This window comes from Medicago sativa, chromosome 7 (assembly GCF_051527215.1).
Source record: "Medicago sativa cultivar Bolivia chromosome 7, Bolivia_mono, whole genome shotgun sequence".
Lineage (NCBI taxonomy): Eukaryota > Viridiplantae > Streptophyta > Magnoliopsida > Fabales > Fabaceae > Medicago > Medicago sativa.
This window is the reverse complement of record NC_140755.1, coordinates 36,369,513-36,382,308: the sequence shown is the minus strand read 5'-3', so window position 1 is coordinate 36,382,308 and position 12,796 is coordinate 36,369,513. Positions and strand designations below refer to the sequence as shown.

General features: G+C 37.2%; 1 non-coding gene across 1 annotated transcript; it reads right to left on the bottom strand.

Annotated features, from left to right (window-relative positions):
• Positions 1–4,672: 4,672 nt before the first annotated feature.
• On the bottom strand, positions 4,673–4,780 carry LOC146905973 (small nucleolar RNA R71). Its single transcript, XR_015020863.1, has one exon. It is a non-coding gene; the product is annotated as a small nucleolar RNA R71 (small nucleolar RNA).
• Positions 4,781–12,796: the final 8,016 nt, after the last annotated feature.

The following is a 12,796-nucleotide window of genomic DNA, read 5'->3' as shown; positions in this document are numbered from 1 at the left end:
GATGATTTAATAGCTTTGAAAGTACTTTTCACGCGCCCCCAATTTTGTCATTAATGTTATGTTTGTTTGTCTCTTTTGAATTGCAATCGTTTTACTTTTAACACTTTGTCAATTAACACACTACTCACTCACAACAAACACATTTGCTCTCAAACCTCTTGCGAAGTAAGCGCATTCTCTCAACCTTAAAACCCTAAAATCTTCATCTTCTTCAAATCTTCGTGAATCATCAAATGGCATCATCAAGCTCAAATGTTTCAGAATCTACATCAAACATGCAAAGCGCACCAGAATATGGGTCAGTCTACAAAGAAAAGACTATGGATATTCCATGGAAATCCTTAATAGTTCAAGTAGAGTCACCGGTGGACTTTGCTTCACTCAAGAAGTACGAAGTGAAAATGGAAGGATTGATAGAAACTCAGAAGCTGTCTCGGTATTTCAAAATGCTAAATGGGCCAACGTATGTGAACTTGGTCAAGGACTTTTGGTTAAGAGATGAAGTGTACAATGAAAAGCCTGCAAAAGTCGTAAGAAAACAAGCTGGGTCAAAGAAAGGGAAAATGACCATGGATATGAATCCTACATCATTTGATAGCTTAGAAATAAGGTCTGAAGTGATGGGCATTCCTATAACCATCACTGAGGACGTTATAGCTAAAGCTTGTAGAATGAATGCAGAGGGAAGATTCCAAGAAATAGTCAAGAAGGAAGATGTCCTGCTACAAGGTTACTACAACACTCTTCTGGGTGGGAAGAAAGATGCCAAGCCTTCTGAAATGGAGATTCACAACAGGATGTTGGTGAAATTCAGTAATGATTGCTTCTTTCAAAGAGCAGGAGGGTCTGATCAACCTAACAACCAACAGAAGCTAGCAATTTACTTCATGGCTATTCTGGAAAAGATAAACTTCCCAAGATATGTAATGGATCATCTCTGCTGGGCTATAAATGAAAGCACTGTCAGAGGAAGGAAGCAAGTGCCTTATGGAAGATTATTGTCTGAGATCTTTCATCAAGGAAGAGTGCTGGATTTCTTGAGAAATACAAGGAGTGCTTCTGATAATTGCTTCGAGGTGTCTACTGCTGAAAGGACTATCAGTAGCAGGAGCTTATTCTCTATGAAGTTTATCAAGAAGGCTCCTGAAGATGAAAAGTGGTTGGAGATGACCACAGAAGAAACTGAGATTATGAGGAACTTTCCTTCAATCTTTGAGGAAAGTAATCCTAAAATCTTGGCTAAATCAGTAGCTGAGTATGTCTTGGAAGAAGATGCAAGCACTCAGGAGGAAGCTGTTCCTGCTAAAGTGAAGAAGGTTAAGAGTGCTACTGCATCAGAAGCAGCTACTGATAAGGGCAAGCAAAAGAAGGATGTTAAAAGAAAGAGGGGGAAAGCTGAAACAGTTTATCACAAGGAAAAACTGGATGAAGCTTTGGATGTAGTAGAAAAAGAGGAAGCTGAGCCCAAGCTGAAGAAGAAAAAGGCACCTGTTGATATAAAAGGCTCTATGGTTGAGCTGACTCCTGCCAAGGCCAGAATGGCTAAGGAAATTGCTGCTTTTAAGTTAGCAGATTTACAGGAGAAGAAGAGAATTAGGGCTGCTTCTATTCCCGAGAAAAGAAGTAAGGGCAGATCAAAGTCCATCATCACAGAAGAGCATCTGAACAAAGCTTTTGATGGGATAAAGGGAAATGAGCATAAGGAGAAGGCATCTGAACTAACCTTCACTCCAATGGTTGTAGTGACTTCTGATATGGAGAAAGAAGCTGATGAGCAAGCTGTTCAGATGCTAGCTGAGATAAAAAGGAAAGAAGCTCAGCATAATCTGGAAAGGGATCAAAGGCTCAAGGCTTCAAGACTGGAGAATTGTGATGAATTCTTCAAGAAGAAGTCTGAAGAAGTCAAGGAAGTGGCTGTTAAAGCTTCAGAAGCGGTTCTGAAAGCACCTAGTGCTACCACTTCAGTAGCTGGCTCTTCAGTCAAGGTATGTCAGATTCCAGTCACCTCTACCCCCATTTCACCCCTTTCACCACAAGCAACTGAGCAAGAAGAAGACACTTCTGTCTTAGACAGTCTTGCTCTCCACTACTCAGGTGAGTTACCTATAGACAAATCTACCTCAGAAAAAGCCTCTGAAACAACTCCAGAAGCAGCTGCTTCTGAAAATGTTGTTTCAGAAAACCCCCATCAACACACACCTGAACCACATAAACCCACAACACCCCCACAATCACCAACAGCTACCATTGACCCCCAACTCAACACTCAAACATCAACTTCACCACAACAACCACCAACTGAAACTGAAACCCAACCAGAGCACATTGAACCCCAACCAACTCCCATGGATATTGACAACTCTCAAGTCAATGTCCAAGACCTAACCTCTACCGCACACATTGCTTCTGACCAGCCATCAACCTCAACCCCAACTCAACACATCACCATTCCAATTTCTAGCCCTGTTCAAGACCTTGAACTTAGTGATTCTGATCCTGAAATTCTTGAACAACCACCCACAAACATCCTGGAATCTGGATATATTGATGCTGAGCTACTCACTATTCTCTCTCAAATGCATAATCTGGTGGATCAAAGGAGGACAATTGATCTCACCAACGCATATGAAGACTCCTGGGCATCACTTCAGAACCGGGCAACTGAGCTTATTGAAAACATAAAGGCTAAGTGCATCAGAGTCAAGCAAGCTTCAGTCAGAAGGCTTATGGAAAATCTGAATCAGAGTCTCAGAGTTAGAAATCCTACACTGCTCCTGGCAAACCAGCCTTTCTTCTTAGAAATGGACTACTTGACCAGAGAAGTGATGAGTCATAGATAGTCTATTTTATTGCTTTATCTAGTTTAGTTTTATTTAAGATTTGATTTTATTTTATTGCATTTTATTTCCTTTTAGAATATTTTACTTTAAATTGTCTTTTATTATATTTTAGGAACGAATATATGGTGGAAGGTGTCTTGGAGCAAAAGAAAGAGGACTGGAGCAAATACAGTACAAGAATACGAAGATACGAGACAAAAATATGTCTCTACCAAGTCAGAAGCTTGGCACGGCCCGTGCCAACATGTGGCACGGCCGTGCCACCCTCCAGGACCACTTTTGCTGCTTTTCTTCAAGCCCAAGTTACTCCGTTGCAGCTTTACTGTTTTGCCCTTATAGTAGCTTAGTTTCTAAGTCAATTGTAAAGCTATAAATAGAGTAGCACTCCATCATAAACAATCATCTTTTGTTCTCAGAATAAAAGTTCACTTTTATATTATTGTTGTTTTACTTTATTGCTTTCTCTCTTCTTCCCCTATGTCTACAATGAACGTTAGTGAGTAGACACTTCTTTGTCTTGGGATTGTTGGTAAGTCTAATGACATAATCCTAAACAAACCAAGCTTAAACCCTAATTTCTATGTAACCCTAATTTCTAATCTAGATTCACCGTCTTAACGTGGATTAACAATTATCAAACTGTGGAAGCGAAAGCGGAGGGTTTGATAATCGTTAATCCATCATCCCAAACATCAATTCATAAAGCGAGAGCGGAGTCTTGATGTTGGAACAAGTGAACCTAGACAATAATTGCAAAACAGTGAAATAGTCTTTGCAATTATTGAGACAAAGAGTAGTTTCAATCCTCTATGCATCTTCTAGTAATCATGTCAGCGAAATAGGCTTGGTTACTAGAAGTAAACTCTCACCGGACTTTCATCGGAAAGGTGAGGGGCTAAGGGAAACCGGTCTTTAGAAATTAAGGTGTAAACCATGAAATTAGATGTTTAAGTCTTGTTTAGTGAAGGGTTTGTTATTATGATAAACCAATAATCCCAAGGCTCTTTTATTATTATTGTTATTTATCTTCAGCAATTAACCCCCTATTTCATAATCTTTCTTCTCTTCTAATCATTCTCTAAAAGCTAATTGGATTCACAACTCCCTAGCGGAACGATACTCTACTTACTACTATTACTTCGATAGGCCGTGCGCTTGCGGTTTGGCTCTATCAAGTTTTTGGCGCCGTTGCCGGGGAGTTGTTGAAATTTGATTAACTTTTTAATAGTGATTAGACTAAAAAAAAAAAAAAAAACTTTCTCGTTGTTTTATTTTATTTTATTTTATTGTTTCTATATTTCTTTCTAAAAAAAAAAAAAAAATCTCTATTTGATTCTATTTTATTTTATTTACTTCATATAAAAAAAAATAAATAAATCTTTCTCTTTATTTTATTTTATTTTATATTAAAAAAAAAATCTTTTTCTATTTCTTCTTTTGCCTTTAACTTCTTGGGAAGATAATAACGATATGGCTAAGGAATGAACTCTCATAGAGTATGCAATCCCATCTTCAAATGAGTCATACGATGCTATTGTGTACCCAACGGTTGATGACAATTTTGAAATAGAACCTGAACTTATTGAGTTAGTTCAGCAAAATCAATTTTTCGGATCAACCACTGAGGATCCGAATTTTCATATTTCAACTTTTTTAAGACTCAGTGGAACCGTGAATGCAAACCAAGAGGTTGTAAGGCTGCACTACTTTCCTTTTTCCTTAGGGGGAAGAGCTAGTGCTTGGTTTAATTCATTAAAACTTGGTTCTATCACTTCATGGCAACAAATGAGGCAAACTTTTCTTGCCCAATTCTTTCCTCATTCTAAAATTGTTCACTTAAGAAAACAAATCATACAATTCACTCAAAAAGATGGAGAATCTCTTTACGATGCGTGGGAGCGTTTCAAAGAAATGCTTAGACTTTGTCCCCATCATGGTTTAGAGAATTGGCTTATTATTCACACTTTTTATAATGGCCTTTTGTATCCCACAAAAATTTATGTTGATGCAGCTGCAGGTGGAGCTCTGATGAACAAAACATACACAGAATCATATGCTTTGATCGAGGACATGGCACAAAACCACTATCAGTGGACCTACGGAAGGGACACCACTAATGTTACTCCTTCACCCTCTCAGAAAGAGGTAGGTATGTATGAAAACTCTTCCCTTGATCATCTAGCTGCTAAAGTTGACGCACTCACACAAAAATTTGATAAAATAAATACTAGTGCTGTCACACCTCCCCCTGTATCACCTCTTTGTGAAGTTTGTGGTGTATTTGGCCATATTGGCATTGATTGCCAACTCGGTAGTGTTGTTAGAAGTCCTGAGCAAGTAAACTATGCTCAATATAATCAAGGGTTTAAAAATAACCAAATTTTTTTTCAAACCCCTCAAAATCTTTTTGGACAACAAACAACACCACCCAGTTATGCAAACAACCAAAGAGTCCCTCAAAAATCCAGCTTGGAACTTTTTTTAGAAAATTTTTGTATAAATCAATCCGAGCAGCTCCAAGAGCTTGAAAATCAAACTGAATTTTTGAAGGACTCTATTGCCAAACTTACATCAACAGAAGACTCCATAGTTACTCACAGTAAGATGCATGAGACTCAGACTTCTCAAGTACCCCAACAGGTGGCTACTTCCTCACAATCCTCTGAAGTCCTCCTAGACCAAACCGAAACCAACCCCAAAAACCATATAAGTGCTATTACTCTTAGGGATGGTAAACAATTAGAGGACCCCGTTGTGAAAATTAAGAACAATAAAGGAGAGATAGGGAGTGATGAGCCTCAAAGTGAGAAAGCCATAGGAGAGAATGAAAAGCCATTCGTTTCACCATCTCATGAGCATGAAATTCCATTAACACAAGGGTTTGATGAGTCCAAGTTAGATGAGCAGTTTATGAATATTATTGAAATACTTCCAAACAAATTGCCACCTAAACTTAAGAATCTAGGAAGCTTTTCCCTACCTTGTGTCATAGGATCTGAAACTATAGACAAAGCCATGTGTGATTTGGGAGAGAATGTTAGTTTGATGCCATTGTCCCTTTCTGAAAGATTGGGTATAGGATAGATAAACCACTTTCTAACCGTCAAGCTAATGACTCTAAACGAGCGCTTCGTGGGAGGCAACCCATGAATTTTATTGCTTTTATTTTTGTTTTGTGTTATTTTAATTTGTTTTGTAGGTATTTGTCCAAATATGATGCAAAAAGGAGAAAGAAAGTTGAAGCCATTGACCAAAAACCAAAAAAAAAAAAAGAAAAAAAAAAGAAAATCCAAAAAAAAAAAAAAAATCCTCAAAAAAAAAAAAAAAAAAAAAAATTTCTTCCCTCTTTTTACAGAAGCTTGGCACGGCCCGTGCTAATGTTGGCACGGCCGTGCCAACCTTTCACCCAAAAAAAAAAAAAAAAAAAAAATTTTGAAGAAAAAAAAAAAAAAAAATTATTTTTTTTATTTATTTTTTTATGTTATTCAAAACAACCTCTTTCATTCTACCTCCATAACTCTCTTCAAACTTCACCAAACCATAATCTCTCCACCAATCTTCATCAATAAACTCAAAAACCTTATTTAAACCCCAACCCCATCACTAAACCAACCTTTCGCACACAAAACCCTAACCTTCACCCAAAATCCACACCAAATCAACTAAGGTCAATTGGAATCAAAGAAGAAAGGTAACTAGACTGAAGACTTCAGAAGTGGTGCAACCAAGAAGCAATCAACAACTCATAATCATGGGATCCAAATCAAGGATTCCAAGCAAAGAAATAGGTACAATTCTCTAATCTCTAGAACTATCTATGCTTGCAGGTACCCTGATGATTAATGTTATGGATAGACTAGGAATGGATGAACATATGATTAGGTTGTTGAATAACACAACCCTGTGCTTAGGTACCTTCAAAGGGTTATGGCTTGCACCATATAAAGTAGGAAAGAGGTAGGAATGAAGAGGATTGATGAGCTGTTGTTGTGGGCTATGCTTTATAACCATTCTATTAACATTTGCTATTATTTGCATGATTATATTGTTTCAATTGTTAAAAAGAAACAGGATGATTAGAGTGATATAATGGTAGGTGGAATCATCACTTTTATTGCTAGGAAGTTTGGGGTGAGTATGAATTAAAGGATCAAGAGGATAGAGGGGAACTATTATCTAGACTTATATACTACTTTGTCCTTCCTTAGAACTCATGACCACAATTACCAATATGAATGGAAAATTATTAGAGCTTATTGTTTGATTATTCTATCTAATCCGGACTTAAATAATTCGGAGGTGGTGGAAAATTTGCTTTATGTTGGTACTAACCCACAGGTACATAATGATGGTGATGATGGTGGTGATAAAGCGGAGGTAGGTGCAAACTTGCACCATGAACAAGAAGCCGGTGGAAGCTATAATGATGAATGGCGGGCATGGATGCAAACCAAAGTTCACAGAATAAAGCACCGAGCAACAAAGACAAGGTGTTGAAAGAACCAATGTCCAAAGGAGCAATCAAATAAATGAAGAAAACAATCAAATGCTCCGAAACATGATGCAACACCTTCACCTCCAAAGTCCACTATGGACCTCAATAAAATTGTGAGCTTTCCTCTTCCTCTACTCTTCTCTATTCTAATTCTTCTTCTTCTTCTTCTTCTTCTTCTTCTTCATCTTCTTCTTCTTCTTCTTCTCTTTTCTTTTCTTTTGAATCATTGAGGACAATGCTTCTCCTAAGTGTGGGGGGGGCCTAATAAAGTGTCTAGAGTCGTAGTGTTCCCAAACTCCCTTGAACTTTATTCTTTTGTTTTGTTTTTATAGCAAGAGGCATGATTAGTAGCTTGTTTTTAATGTAAAATATGGCATAAAATTTTTTGTTTTGTCTCTTCTTTAAAAGTTGTTTCTTGTACATAAAGTAGTTTCTTGTGTTTCTTGTGTTCTTGCTATACCCACATCTTGTTTTATTGTGAAAAATCTCCAATGAGAAAAGCACCCAGTTGCAATCTTTGAGCAAGTGTATGAATAGGTATTTTAAGGAACACGTTCTATCTTTAGTGTTAACTTAGACCCTTTAAAGTCTTAAGAGTAAAAGTAGTATAAGTTTGTGTGGGAAAATTAATCAAATTGTTCTTAATTGTTATATTCTTATTAATTTGTTAATGTTAAATGGGGCGGGAGAATGGCACCAACATATGGGGGAAAGGACAATTACATCCAAAAAGACTTCCTACGCGGAGATGAAACAAATAAATAATTTTGCAGCGCTGCTTAGGGTGATTTTGAATCTAGGGGGAAAGGACAATTACATCCGAGAAGACTTCCTACGAGGATAGATAGCCCCTAAGCATCTGCAGCCCCTTGTGCTTAATTGTTAAATTAATTCAATCTTAACTTAAATTCCCATCACTCTTATATGGAATGAAGAAAGGACTTTTCTCGGTTACTTTAGCATTAAGGATAGAACCTATTCCTCATAATATCTGTCTTATACAGGAGCAAGAAAAGGGTTGGACTGCACACACACACTCACATGAGACTTGATGTTGGGTAGAATAGGTTCATGAGAAGTGTTTGAAGTTGTAATTAGTGTACTTGAAGCAAAGCCTTTCTTTTGAGACATTTGTTCTTAATATTGCCATAATCAAATCTTTTGTTGCTGCTATGTCTGTTGCCTTTTGCTTGAGGACAAGCAAAGATTCAAGTGTGGGGGAGTTTGATGAGTCATAGATAGTCTATTTTATTGCTTTATTTAGTTTAGTTTTATTTAAGATTTGATTTTATTTTATTGCAGTTTATTTCCTTTTAGAATATTTTACTTTAAATTGTCTTTTATTATATTTTAGGAACGAATATATGGTGGAAGGTGTCTTGGAGCAAAAGAAAGAGGACTGGAGCAAATACAGTACAAGAATACGAAGATACGAGACAAAAATATGTCTCTACCAAGTCAGAAGCTTGGCACGGCCCGTGCCAACATGTGGCACGGCCGTGCCACCCTCCAGGACCACTTTTGCTGCTTTTCTTCAAGCCCAAGTTACTCCGTTGCAGCTTTACTGTTTTGCCCTTATAGTAGCTTAGTTTCTAAGTCAATTGTAAAGCTATAAATAGAGTAGCACTCCATCATAAACAATCATCTTTTGTTCTCAGAATAAAAGTTCACTTTTATATTATTGTTGTTTTACTTTATTGCTTTCTCTCTTCTTCCCCTATGTCTACAATGAACGTTAGTGAGTAGACACTTCTTTGTCTTGGGATTGTTGGTAAGTCTAATGACATAATCCTAAACAAACCAAGCTTAAACCCTAATTTCTATGTAACCCTAATTTCTAATCTAGATTCACCGTCTTAACGTGGATTAACAATTATCAAACTGTGGAAGCGAAAGCGGAGGGTTTGATAATCGTTAATCCATCATCCCAAACATCAATTCATAAAGCGAGAGCGGAGTCTTGATGTTGGAACAAGTGAACCTAGACAATAATTGCAAAACAGTGAAATAGTCTTTGCAATTATTGAGACAAAGAGTAGTTTCAATCCTCTATGCATCTTCTAGTAATCATGTCAGCGAAATAGGCTTGGTTACTAGAAGTAAACTCTCACCAGACTTTCATCGGAAAGGTGAGGGGCTAAGGGAAACCGGTCTTTAGAAATTAAGGTGTAAACCATGAAATTAGATGTTTAAGTCTTGTTTAGTGAAGGGTTTGTTATTATGATAAACCAATAATCCCAAGGCTCTTTTATTATTATTGTTATTTATCTTCAGCAATTAACCCCCTATTTCATAATCTTTCTTCTCTTCTAATCATTCTCTAAAAGCTAATTGGATTCACAACTCCCTAGCGGAACGATACTCTACTTACTACTATTACTTCGATAGGCCGTGCGCTTGCGGTTTGGCTCTATCAAGAAGCAAGTTTGTGTAAGCTTCTGAAGAAACAGATGGCACAGCAGCAGCAAGAGGCTAGAGAAAGGGAACAGGCTCTTCTCCAAAGGCAACAATTTCTTAAAGAACAGTTGCAGAAGAAAATTGAAGAAATGGAGAAGATGAAGAAACAACAACAAACCAACCCTTAGTTGCACACCTTATTGTTATCTTTTGTTTGTTGTTTGTTTTAAATTCTTAGTCCTTGATTCTGAAACCATCTTGTTTTATTTCTCTATGCTTCTGAATGCTTAATGGTTCTGACTGCTTAGCTACTTCTGATTTATGTATAATGCCTGGATATTCTTATTCATTTACATTGCTCTGATTGACTTAGTTATTTTCCTATTATACTCTCTTCATGTTTGAGTTTTTCTCAAATCTTTTTGTCGTTTATGCCTATTTTTTTTAATCTTTTTGATAATGACAAAAGGGGGAGTATATGTGACAAGTATTTAAAGGCTCTGAGCCCCATTAAGGGCATTTGAATTTTTTGAAAAACTTCTATCATTTTTTTACCTTATTGGTATAAGCTATGAAATAAAGAAGGAGTATCAAAATTCAAGTAAAATTAATTGAACCATTCTTCTTATCTCTAAATTAATTCTTTCAATGATTCATTTTTTAAAGCTCTGATAATTTTATTGTGCGAAAAATGAATTTAATTAACCTGGATAGAACTTAGGGGGAGCTTACAAACCTCACCTTAAAGACGATCAGACTCAGGGGGAGTTTGAGCTTACAAACCTCAGATTCTAAGCTTACAAACCTCAGAACCCCAAAGTCAACTTGTTAATTAGATTAACAACAATTGATCAATTTTTAAATACTTTTGTTTGTCATCATCAAAAAGGGGGAGATTGTTGGAACAAAATGTGTTTAACAATGAACCTTAAAGAGTTTTGATGATAACAAGGTATTAAAAATTGTAAATTGGACTAGCTAATATTTGTTCAAGTGTACAGGACCATAATTAAAAAGTTACATCATCATTGGTTCTGAATGAGCAAATAAAGAGCAAAGCAAACAACATAATTGAAGCTTGGACGCTCCTGAAGGCAACGTGCCCCTGAAGTTAAGTCGCTTCTGAAGTAAGAATAGTGCTCCTGAAGACAAGAGGTCCAGAAGTCGTATCATCAGAAGCTGCAGAAGTCATATCATCAGAAGCTGCATCATCAGAAGCTGCCTCATCAGAAGCTATTTCACCAGAAGCTGAATATCAACTGGATTTGCAAAGATTCAAGAATTGAAGAATTATCACTGCAAAAGCTGTCTATTGGATTCGAAAATGCTACAAAGGATTAGTGGAATTTTGCAACGGTCATTTCAAAGGTGTTTGAAGGCATGTGCTTGCAATTTGGACGAAAGCGTTGACATTTGTACGAATTGTACAACCACGTTCTCCACTACTCTGTTTTGTGTCCACGCTACAAGACAAGAAAACAGCTCCAGAATACGGCTTCGCCTGCATAGATGTTCCTTTGGATAAGGAATGGATTTCAAATTAGTTCTTCATAGGACAACAACCAAATCAGGCAAAAGATCAAAGGTGAAAGATCAAGCTTCAGCAACGACTCTTTGGGTGCTGGCAATTTCACAACGTCTCTTTCACACCTCTATATAAAGGAGTGAAGACCTAGAGATTTTGTAATGCTGAACAACAGACTCTCAATACTTTTATAAGTGTCAAATCTCTGCTGAAATTGTTCTGCATTCACTTAGAATTTCTGTGTCTCAAAGTCATATCTTAGAAATTCTTAAGTCCATTGAGTCTGTATCTGATTTGTATTGTGAGCACCTCTGATTGTATATCAAGTGTTCAACCTTAAACAATTTTTTGTGTAATTTTGTTTAGTTAGGAAGTCTCTTGCAGTTGTGCTTGAGCAGGAAGTCTCTTGATTGTGTTCTTGAGCAAAGGAAGTCTCTAGCTTGTGTGCTTGAGCAAAGGAAGTCTCTTGCTTGTGTGCTTGAGCAATTGTAATCAGATATTACTCTTAGTGAAATCTCCTTGGAAGTGCAAGGGGGACTGGACTACTTCCGGATTGTGGAAGGAACCAGTATAATTGCTTTGTGTCGTTCTTCTTCTCTCTCTCTGTTTTATTCCGCTGCATTTAGATTCTGATCATCACTTCAGAAGCTGTCTCTCTTAGCCTCTGATCGGTGTGTTCAGTTTTTAGGAGAAACGAAGAATTTTTCAAAACACAATTCAACCCCCCTTCTTGTGTTTTTCTCACCTTCACAAGCTTCTGCTCAGCAAAAGTTGCAAGATTGGCTAAAGGGAGTTGATAGCAATCTGCAACAAGTTAAGATTTTGAGAACTTGGGTGCAGAATCCCCCAAGTATAAAACGAAGAGAGGTTACTGACTTCACTCCTACTAGTGTGCATCCCAGAGACTTGGACTTAATCTTCCTGAGCAAGATCAACTTCAATTCAACATCTACTGAACTGAGTTTATTGCAAAAGAATCCTGATTTGGAAAGAGAAAACAAGAAGCTGAAGAAAGAGCTCATGAAACAGGAGCTAAGTGTGAGGAGAGTTTCCAAGAGTTAGAAGAGGTTGACTTCAGCGCCAGTGTTGATTTTGCCGAACCCAAAGGAACCATTTGTTGTGTATTGTGATGCTTCTAAAATGGGTCTTGGTGGTGTGTTAATGTAAAATCGTCAAGTTATGGCTTATGCGTCGAGGCAGTTGAAAGTGCATGAGAAGAATTGTCCGACTCATGACTTGGAATTGGCGACAGTTGTGTTTGTGTTGAAGATTTGGAGGCACTATATGTATGGTTCTAAGTTGGAAGTGTTTAGTGACCACAAGAGTTTGAAGTACTTGTTTGATCAGAAAGAGTTGAATATAAGGCAGAGAAGATGGTTAGAATATCTTAAGGATTTCAATTTTCAGTTGAGCTATCATCCTGGGAAGGCGAATGTGGTGGCAGATGCGTTGAGTAGGAAGTCTTTGTATATGCCTTCTTTGATGGTTAAGGAATTGGAGTTGATTGAGCAGTTTCGAGATTTTAGTTTGGTTAGTGAG